Genomic DNA, 11,458 nt, shown 5'->3' on the forward strand with positions numbered 1-11,458 from the left:
TCCTTCGGTGTCTATATAAACCGGAGGGTTTTTGAAGGAAATATGCCCTAGAGGCAATAATAAAGTTATTATTTATTTCCTTATATCATGATAAATGTTTATTATTCATGCTAGAATTGTATTAACCGGAAACATAATACATGTGTGAATACATAGACAAACAGAGTGTCACTAGTATGCCTCTACTTGACTAGCTCATTAATCAAAGATGGTTATGTTTCCTAACCATGGACAAAGAGTTGTCATTTGATTAACGGGATCACATCATTAGTTGAATGATCTGATTGACATGACCCATTCCATTAGCTTAGCACCCGATCGTTTAGTATGTTGTTATTGCTTTCTTCATGACTTATACATGTTCCTATGACTATGAGATTATGCAACTCCCGTTTGTAGGAGGAACACTTTGTGTGCTACCAAACGTCACAACGTAAATGGGTGATTATAAAGGTACTCTACAGGTGTCTCCAAAGGTAAATGTTGGGTTGGCGTATTTTGAGATTAGGATTTGTCACTCCGATTGTCGGAGAGGTATCTCTGGGCCCTCTCGGTAATGCACATCACATAAGCCTTGCAAGCATTGCAACTAATGAGTTAGTTGCGAGATGATGTATTACGGAACGAGTAAAGAGACTTGCCGGTAACGAGATTGAACTAGGTATTTAGATACCGACGATCGAATCTCGGGCAAGTAACATACCCATGACAAAGGGAACAACGTATGTTGTTATGCGGTCTGACCGATAAAGATCTTCGTAGAATATGTAGGAGCCAATATGGGCATCCAGGTTCCACTATTGGTTATTGACCGGAGATGTGTCTCGGTCATGTCTACATTGTTCTCGAACCCGTAGGGTCTGCACGCTTAAGGTTTCGATGACAGTTATATTATGAGTTTATGAGTTTTGATGTACCGAAGCTAGTTCGGAGTCCCGGATGTGATCACGGACATGACGAGGAGTCTCGAAATGGTCGAGACATAAATATTGATATATTGGACGGCTATATTCGGACACCGGAAGTGTTCCGGGTGATTTCGGAGAAAACCGGAGAGCCGGAGGGTTACCGGAACCCCCCGGGAGAAGTAATGGGCCATATGGGCCTTAGTGGAGAGAGAGGGGCAGCCAAAGGTGGGCCGCGCGCCTCCTCCCCCCTGGTCCGAATTGGACTAGGAGAGGGGGGGCGCCCCCCTTTCCTTCTCCCTCCCCACTTCTTTCCCCCTCCTAGTAGGAGTCCTACTCCTACTAGGAGGAGGACTCCTCCTTGGCGCGCCATAGAGGCCGGCCGGCCTCCTCCCCTTGATCCTTTATATACGGGGGCAGGGGGCACCCCTTGACACACAAGTTGATCCACGTGATCATATTCTTAGCCGTGTGCGGTGCCCCCTTCCACCATAGTCCTCGATAATATTATAGCGGTGCTTAGGCGAAGCCCTGCGACAGTAGAACATCAAGATCGTCACCACGCCGTCGGGCTGACGGAACTCTTCCCCGACACTTTGCTGGATTGGAGTCCGGGGATCGTCATCGAGCTGAACGTGTGCTAGAACTTGGAGGTGCCGTAGTTTCGGTGCTTGATCGGTCGGGCCGTGGAGACGTACGACTACATCAACTAAGTTAACGCTTCCGTTGTCGATCTACAAGGGTACGTAGATCACACTCTCCCCCTCTCGTTGCTATGCATCACCATGATCTTGCGTGTGCGTAGGAATTTTTTTGAAATTACTACGAAACCCATCAGTTTTAGTCCGTAGGACGGCACACAATCATACCATAGGCTAGCTTCTAGGGTTTAGCCTCTCTGATCTCGTGGTAGATCTACTCTTGTAATACTCATATCATCAAGAACAATCAAGAAGGACGTAGGGTATTACCTCCATCGAGAGGGCCCGAACCTGGGTAAAACATCGTGTCCCCTGCCTCCTGTTACCATCCGCCTTAGACGCACAGTTTGGGACCCCCTACCCGAGATCCGCCGGTTTTGACACCGGCATTGGTGCTTTCATTGAGAGTTCCACTGTATCGTCACCATAAGGCTCGATGGCTCCTTTGATCATCGCTAGCGATGCGGTCCAGGGTGAGGCTTTCCTCCCCGGACAGATCTTCATATTCGGTGGCTTTGCACTGCGGGCAAATTCGCTTGGCCACCTAGAGCAGATTGCGAGCTAAGCCCTTGGCCATCAGGTCAGATTTGAAAACTTGAAGTACACGGCCGATATCCGCGGAGACTTAATATTCGACGGATTCGAGCCCATGCCGGACGCGCTGCGCAGTCACGACGAGAAAGACGTAACTCTATCGTCAGACAGTGTTTGGGAGATCGCATCCGCAGCTACTCCGGCCTTTGATCTGGAGCAAGTCGCGCCATACGAGAGCGGAGGGATGGACCCCGCCATGGAGGCCGCACTCTCAGCAGTGATAGAGCTGGATACTGACTTCACCCCTTATGAGAGCCGTGTTGCCGAACCACTGGATTCATCCTCGGCCACGGACCCCGAGCCGCTCGTATCCGCGCCCATCGAGTCTGACTGGGCGCCGATCATGGAGTTCACCTCCGCAGATATCTTTCAGCACTCACCTTTTGGAGATGTGCTAAATTAATTAAGGTCTCTCTCCCTGACAGGAGAATCTTGGCCGAACTATGTCCGGCTAGAATGGGATGCGGACGATGAAGAAATTCGCCGCCCACCCACCACCCACTTAGTAGCCACTGTCGACGACTTAACCGACATGCTCGACTTCGGCTCCGAGGACTTCGACGGTATGGACGATGAAGCCGGAGATGAACCGGAACCACCGCCCGCAGGGTGCTGGACTGCTACTTCATCACATGACGTGTACATGGTGGACAACCCCAACGAAGCCAATGGCGACAAGAAAGCGGAGGATGACCCCTCCAAGAAGCAACCCAAGCGCTGACGTCAGCGGCGCCGCCCTAAGTCCTGCCATGGCAAAAACAGCGATAACAATAGTCCACACGACTCCGAAAAAGACGACAACTGCACCACCCCGGTGGCAGAAAATAATCAAGATGCAAACAGCAAACATAGTACGGATCCAACGTCCGAACACGATGACGCCAAAGATAAGCATCATCAATCCCCATCTAGGGAAGAAAACAGTCCGGACAATGATGCACCCATCATCCCGGAAACACACTTGGAGCAAGAGAACCTCCGCAGAAGGCTTACTGCCACAGCGAGAAGCCTCAAGAAACAGAAGCAAAGGCTCAAGGTCGCACAAGATATGCTCAACAGCAAGTGGAATAAAGTAGCAAAGTATGGTAGAAGCTACCACCCAAATAGCTATCCAAAGCGCAAGCTATTACCAGAATTCGACGACGAGGCCTTGGAGCCCATACAACCGATAAGTGATACGGCCGACCGACCGGATCCACCACCCTGTGAACGCGATAGAGCGGCTAGCAAAGTCACGCATAAGTCAACACACATTCTACGTGAGAACTTTTGTCAAAAATCCGGCGCGACCAGATCTATCTATAGATCTAGGAAGCGCGCTATGGTACACAACCAGCACCGAACACTACAACCGTTCAAACGCTATGGCGCATCCCAATACAGGGGTGCCGCACACCCACTATGTTTCACTGACGAGGTGCTGGATCACGAATTCCCAGAAGGATTCAAGCCAGTGAACATAGAGGCGTACGACGGAACCACGGACCCTGGAGTCTGGATAGAGGACTTCATCCTCCATATTCATATGGCTCATGGAGACGATCTCCATGCCATCAAATACTTGCCCCTCAACCTTAAAGGGCCATCTAGGCACTTGCTGAAAAGCCTCCCCGAAAACTCAATTGGAAGTTGGGAGGAGCTCAAGGATGCTTTCCGGGCCAATTTTCAAGGGACTTATGTCCGACCTCTGGATGTAGACGATTTAAGTCACGTAATCCAACAACCCGGAGAGTCCGCACGAAAGCTTTGGAACAGGTTCCTCAACAAGAAGAACCAAATAGTCGACTATCCGGACGCCGAAGCCTTAGCAGCTTTTAAACACAGCGTCCGAGACGAATGGCTCGCCAGACACCTCGGTCAAGAAAAACCGAGAACAATGGCAGCCCTAATAAGCCTCATGACCCGCTTTTGTGCGGGCGAGGACAGCTGGTTGGCCCGTAGCAGCACCAGCGACCCAAGCACATCCGAAGTAAGGGATGGCAATGGTAAACCACGACGTAACAAAAACAAGCATCGAAATAAATAATTTAGCCCAGATAATACGGCGGTAAACGCCAGATTCAGGGGCTCCCGACCAGGTCAGCGGAAAAAGCCTTTCAAAGGCAGCAGATAAGGACAATCTGGCCTAAACAAAATTCTCGACAAACTCTATCAGATTCACGGCACCCCAGACAAACCTACAAATCATACCCACAGAGAATGTTGGGTCTTCAAGCAGGCTGGTAAGCTAAACACTGAACACAAAGGGCCGGAGGACAGAAAAAATTCCCACCGAAGGTTAAAACAGTAAATGTGATCAATGTGACAAGGAGGCGAAGCAATCACGCACTCCGATGCACACGCGCCATAAAGCCCGTCACCCCTAGGCTCAACCCCTGGTTGGCCTGCCCGATCACTTTGATCGTAGGGATCACAGTACAAATATCTGGCGCGAAGGACTGACGGCCTTGGTGTTAGACCCAATAATAAACGGGTACCATTTCACAAGGGTCCTAATGGACGGCGGCAGTGATCTAAATCTGATATATCAGGATATAGTCCACAAAATGGGGATAGACCCGACACAAACAAGCCGCAGTAATACTACCTTCAAGGGAGTAATACCAGGCCAAGAGGCCCACTGTACGGGCTCTCTACTACTAGAGGTGGTATTTAGTTCTCCCGATAACTTCCAAAGTGAAACGTAACTTTTCACATCGCTCCATTCCGAAGTGATTTTCAAGCACTACTCGGAAGGGCGGCTTTCGCCCGTTTTAACGCAATACCGCATTATGCTTTTCTCAAGCTCAAGATGCTCGGTCCACGAGGCGTCATTACAGTTAGCAGAAATACCAACCGTCCTTCATGTACGAAAGAGGACGCGACGGCTCTAACAGCCGCACACTAGGCGGCCTCACCAACCAGAAAAATGGCAGGTCGTCAAGACCACGACTCGGTTAGACGAGTCCGGCGTTCCATCATACATGCATGAGATTGGTTTTCGAACCCTCATAAAATGATACCAGGGGCTTCCCGCGTGTAATCAGGGCCATCCCGGCTCAATTAGGCTTCTCTGGAATTCTGATAACTCATTCTTATTTTCGGCATGGCAACTTTCACCTAAATTCTTTCCTTTTGCAGGTTACAATCGTGCTACACCCGTCCACGACACGGCACAACGGAGACACAGGCGCAGACGTGCAGCCGGGACCCGCCAAAAGGTTTCTTTTTAGATTAAGGCCCTGCGTAAACCTTTTTTACTGTCTCTTGTTGCTCACATCCTCTGGATACTCCACACAACCGAGAAGGATGCCGGCGTTATTGGCATGTGCCCACGCCAGGATTTTGCACGTACCTGGACACATGGGGTTTCTTATAAAGGGCATTGTTTAGCCCGGTATATGTTATAAAGACCAAACACCTTAGGGAGTGTTCGGCGTCGTGAGTTTGGCCCTATATGCATCAGCTCCGAATCATGTGTTTGGTCAAATGTTGGGTTTGCCCGGCTCCCATCTTTTTGTACCTTACGTTCCGTTATATTGGCTAAGGTAGCACTGGGAGAATTACTGCGATTGTGCCCTGGTTCGTCCGGATGAGCACCTGAGTAGAGAAAGCAAAAAACTGACTGTCATGATATAGCGAGAGACTGGTCAACCACTCGATGACTAATCGGAATCTTCGGGATTCCTTCGCATTAACAAAGGGCCGTTTCCCGGTCATGTACGTACGTGCACCGTATTCGGACTAGCGCAGAAGTGCCAGGGGCTATATAGTAGCCCCACTGTCAAACTCCTATGGCTAAGTGAAAGTGTTAAAGCAATATAGTCCGATTGCCTTGTTCGCTACGCTATCACCTCCTTAACGGACCAAGATGTTGGATCAAGTGTGGATATGCATCTTTTGCGAACACCCCGCATTATACGCGTGGGGGCAGAAGCCGACGACTGCAAACTTTCAGGTTATATACATATATACATAAACGGCCGCACAGGAGGCATCATAGTACTTTTGGGCAAAAGTATAAATACAGCCTTGATTAATTCAGGAAAACATTGTTTGTACAATGGGACTACATGTCACTAGAAAATAATATTCTTCGAGCAATGAGCCTCTATCGAGCGAGCGCCTTCAAGGACTTCTTCAAAATAGTGCTCGGCGGCCACTCGGCCTATGGCCGAACCCTGTGCTGCAATAGTGGTGGCCTCCATCTCCGCCCAGTATGTTTTGACACAAGCAAGGGCCATTCACGCGCCTTCTATGCACGCTGATCTCTTTACAGCATCGATGCATGGCACAGCTTCAACGAATTGTTAAATAGCTACTCGGCCTTGGCCCTCCCGGCCACAGGTGATCCACAACGGACCTCATGGCAAGTCCGGACAACCTATGGAGCTCGGCCCAACCGGTCAATCGCTCATTTAGCAGCAGGGGACGGACTGGAGCGTGAAACTGTGACCAAAACATCTTTTCCACTTCGGGACCTTTCTGATCCTTGAAATACTCGGCTGCGTCAGCAGCACTTGCAGCCAAATCCATGTACGCATCCACAGAACTCCATAGCCGGTCTAGAGGAGCATATTTCGGATCTTCGAACTTAGTACGCAACAAGAAGGGCTTCCCAGAAACGATATCTGCAGCTTGATTCAGCTCCTCCTTTGTCGCTCTAATTTTGGAGCGGGCTTCCTTGGCAGCCACCCGGGCCTTCTCCAGGTCTGTCGCCTTCGCCCGGTTTTCTTCTTCAAGAAGCCGGTAACGGTCAGCAGCATCTTTTAACTCCACGGCCATCTTGGCTATTTTTTCTTTGCTCTCGCAATGCGCGGCCTGTTCGGCCCTTAACTCTTCGACTGCCTTTAAAGCGGCTGCATTGCTACTCCTCGCTTGCTCCTTGGCTTGGGCAAGCTCTGCCTGAAGGGTCTCCACGGTGGCAGCTCCATCTGCAGTCACAGCATATTAAAGATACTGGCATCATGCTGCTCTTACTATGTGACGATCACCAGAAAAATCACTCACCCTGCGCCTCGTCAAGCCGCTTGTTGACAAGCACAATGTCGGCATCTGCCGCATCTAGCTGCCGCTTTAGTTCGGCAAACCCATCAGTCCGGCTAGCCACCGGAGCTTCAACCACCTGCACATAAAGGCGGTCTGGTTATTACCTGGGACTATGATCCTCTGTTTGCCGCCGTTCTCGACGACAACCAGAGTCTCAGGGGCTACTATCTGCATGGGCATACCTAACGTATGCGGTACCGTTAAAGTCATACATTAGTTCACATACCTCGAAGCCTTTCGGCAGACTCATAAAAGCTTCATGCAAACCGCTTTCGGCGGATGAAATCCTTTCAATTACCATACCCATTAGCATACGATGTGCTTCCGAGACGACAGCTTGCCCCAGAAGATCCTTCAGCACGTCCGACCGCACACTGTACGGACCCTTGCTGTTGCTCTCTTTAGGAGCCGGATACTGGGGATGCCGGGTGATACGTCTCCAACGTATCTATAATTTTTGATTGCTCCATGCTATATTATCTACTGTTTTGGGCAATATTGGGCTTTATTTTCCACTTTTATATTATTTTTGGGACTAACCTATTAACCGAAGGCCCAGCCCAGATTTGCTGTTTTATGCCTATTTCAGTGTTTCAAAGAAAAGGAATATCAAACAGAGTCGAAACGGAACGAAATCAACTGGAGAAGTTATTTTTGGAAGGAAACCTACCGGATAGACTTGGACCCTACGTCAGAAGATGAAGGAGGAGCTCACGAGGGTAGGGGGTACGCCCACCCCCCTGGGGCGCGCCCCCTGCATCGTGGCCCCCCTTCGGTCCACCGACGCACTCCTTTCACCCATATATACCCACATATCTTAAAATTTCTAGAACGGAGATTAGATCTGGAGTTCCGCCGCCGCAAGCCTCTGTAGCCACCAAAAGTCAATCGGGACCCTGTTCCGGCACCCTGCCGGAGGGGGGAACCCTCACCGTTGGCCATCTTCATCATCCCGGTGCTCTCCATGATGAGGAGGGAGTAGTTCTCCCTCGGGGCTGAGGGTATGTACGAGTAGCTATGTGTTTGATCTCTCTCTCTCTCTCGTGTTCTTGATTTGGCACGATCTTGATGTATCGCGAGCTTTGCTATTATAGTTGGATCTTATGTTTCTCCTCCCCCTCTACTCTCTTGTAATGGATTGAGTTTCCCCTTTGAAATTATCTTATCGGATTGAGTCATTAAAGATTTGAGAACACTTGATGTATATCTTGCCGTGCGTATCTGTGGTGACAATGGGATATCACATGATTCACTTGATGTATGTTTTGGTGATCAACTTGCGGGTTCCGCCCATGAACCTATGCATAGGGGTTGGCACACGTTTTCGTCCTGATTCTTCGGTACAAACTTTGGGGCACTCTTTGAGGTCCTTTGTGTTGGTTGAATAGATGAATATGAGATTGTGTGACGCATATCGTATAATCATACCCACGGATACTTGAGGTGACATTGGAGTATCTAGGTGACATTAGGGTTTTGGTTGATTTGTGTCTTAAGGTGTTATTCTAGTACGAACTCTAGGGCTGTTTGTGACACTTATAGGAATAGCCCCACGGATTGATTGGAAAGAATAACTTTGAGGTGGTTTCGTACCCTACCATAATCTCTTCGTTCGTTCTCCGCTATTAGTGACTTTGGAGTGACTCTTTGTTGCATTGTTGAGGGATAGTTATGTGATCCAATTATGTTAGTATTGTTGAGGGAACTTACACTAGCGAAAGTATGAACCCTAGGCCTTGTTTCAACGCATTGCAATACCGTTTACGCTCACTTTTATCATTAGTTACCTTGCTGTTTTTATATTTTCAGATTACAAATACTTTATCTACTATCCATATACCACTTGTATCACCATCTCTTCGCCGAACTAGTGCACCTATACAATTTACCATTGTACTGGGTGTGTTGGGGACACAAGAGACTCTTTGTTATTTGGTTGCAGGGTTGCTTGAGAGAGACCATCTTCATCCTACGCCTCCTACGGATTGATAAACCTTAGGTCATCCACTTGAGGAAATTTGCTACTGTCCTACAAAACCTCTGCACTTGGAGGCCCAACAACGTCTACAAGAAGAAGGTTGTGTAGTAGAAATCACTGGGCAGCCAAAGGGTTATCTTCCGGCAATAGTGGATCCGGAGATACCCTTCGCGACGATACTTCAAGGTCGCCTGCTTCTTGAGTTGGGGAGTCCGGGGGAGGCGTCTCGCTCTCCATCATCTCCGGAAGAAGATCCCCCGAAGATGAACTCTGTCGAGAAGGGTTGCGATCCGGACTACAATTTATAAGCATCGATTATTGTCTCCGGAAGTAAGATAGGATATCTTCACTATTAAGTACTTTTTGACTACTTACAACTCGGTAGAGGGCTGATCCCCGCGCGGACATTGTGCGGCAAGAATACCCTCAGAGGTTGGACCCTCTGGCGGAGATTTCTTCTCCTGTTTGGAAACCATAGTTTCCGGATCTTCAGAGGTAGCCCTCTTCCTTCCCCGGGGAGGGAGAATGTCAGATTCTTCCCCTTGGTTATCCTCCCTCGCGGAGGCCCTCATTCCTTCGATTGGAATAGGTAGCGATGGAGGCCCGCTTTCGCCCTCTTTATTTCCCCCTTCATCTTCCTTTGAGGGTACTAGACGAGGTGCTGGCTGGAGCATCTTTTCCAGCACTGGATTGTCCAAGCCTTCAGGAAGGGGGGCGAACACCGGATCATCTTCGCCTTTGCTATCCAGTCCTGGTCAAAGAGCGATTCGTCAGAATGATGTCATGATAAACAAAAGGATAGTGTGTTCGGCCAGGGGATTACTTACTTGGGCAGCGGGGCGGTTGCAGCTCAGGCCCACGTCCTCGGTGGTGTCCGGACACTCTATTTGGGGTCCGAAGAATGATTCATACATCTCCTCATGTGTCATGGCGAGGAAATGTTGAATAGTGCGCGGTCCTTCCGGGTTGAATTCCCACATGCTGAGGGGCCGGCATTTGCAAGGCTGGACTTGACGAACCAGCATAACTTGCATTACCATAACCAGACTGAAATCTCCCTGAAAGAGATCTCAGATACGGCTCTGCAGTATTGGCACGTCCTTCGCTGGACCCCATCTCAGCCCCCTGCTGATCCATGACATCACTTGTGGTGGGGGGCCCGAGCGAAAGATGGGGGCAGCTACCCATTTGGCACTTCGGGGAGCTGTGACGTAAAACCACTCCCGTTGCCACAATCCGGACACCTCTGGAAAGGAACCCTTTGGCCATGGAGCATCAGCAATTTTGCTTATTAAAGCACCTCCGCACACTGCGTACTGCCCCTTGACCATCTTCGGCTTCACATCGAAGGTCTTGAGCCACGCCGAAGTGAGGGGTAATGCGGAGGAAGGCCTGAGACACGACAATAAATGACGAGATGTGAAGAAGGGAATCCGGGGCCAGATCATGAAAATCCAGCCCGTAATAGAACATAAGACCCCTAACGAAGGGATCCAGAGCGAGGCCTAGTCCTCGGAGGAAGTGGGAGACGAACACGAAGCTCTCGGTGGGTTCGGGAGTAGGGACGGCCTGCCCTCGGGCGGGCAGCCTATGCAAAATTTCGGTGGTCAGATATCTGGCCTCCCTCAACTTCTTGATGTCCTCCTCCATGACGGAGGAAGGCACCCACCGGCCTTGAAGGCTGGATCCGGACATGATTGAAGGTCCGAGGCACCTGACCTGAGCTTTGGGTGTTAGAACTCTAGGCGAGGGAAGAATTTGATTGAGCACAGGAGGGAAAAAGAAAAGGCCTTGCCCCTTTATAAAGGGGATGAATACCAGGCGTCCTCCTCGTGGCCGTTCGAGACTTACCTAAGATTTAGGAGTCATACCAACAGGCACAGTTGGGTTACCCATGTTCGTATTGATGAGAATCCCGTGATAAGGGGAACACGATCTCTGCTTTGACAAGACGTGTCGGGAAACCGCCTCGCGTTATGTGCGGGGCTGGTTAAAGAAAAATGGTCCTAATGATTACCGGGCCGTGGCGTGATGTCATGCAGCCAAAATGTGTCAGCAGATTAGATTTGTGGAAATATTATTCTCTCTACGGTGGTATGTAGAACTTATTTTGCAGGGTCGGACACTATCCTTGTATTCAAACTCTTCCATGGTGTATTCGGAGGAGGAACCCGCCTTGCAATGCCGAAGACAACACTGTGTGCCGGACTCATCGTCATTGAAGCCTGGTTCAGGGGCTACTTAGGGAGTCC

Source organism: Triticum urartu, chromosome 4 (genome assembly GCF_003073215.2).
Source record: "Triticum urartu cultivar G1812 chromosome 4, Tu2.1, whole genome shotgun sequence".
Classification (NCBI taxonomy): domain Eukaryota; kingdom Viridiplantae; phylum Streptophyta; class Magnoliopsida; order Poales; family Poaceae; genus Triticum; species Triticum urartu.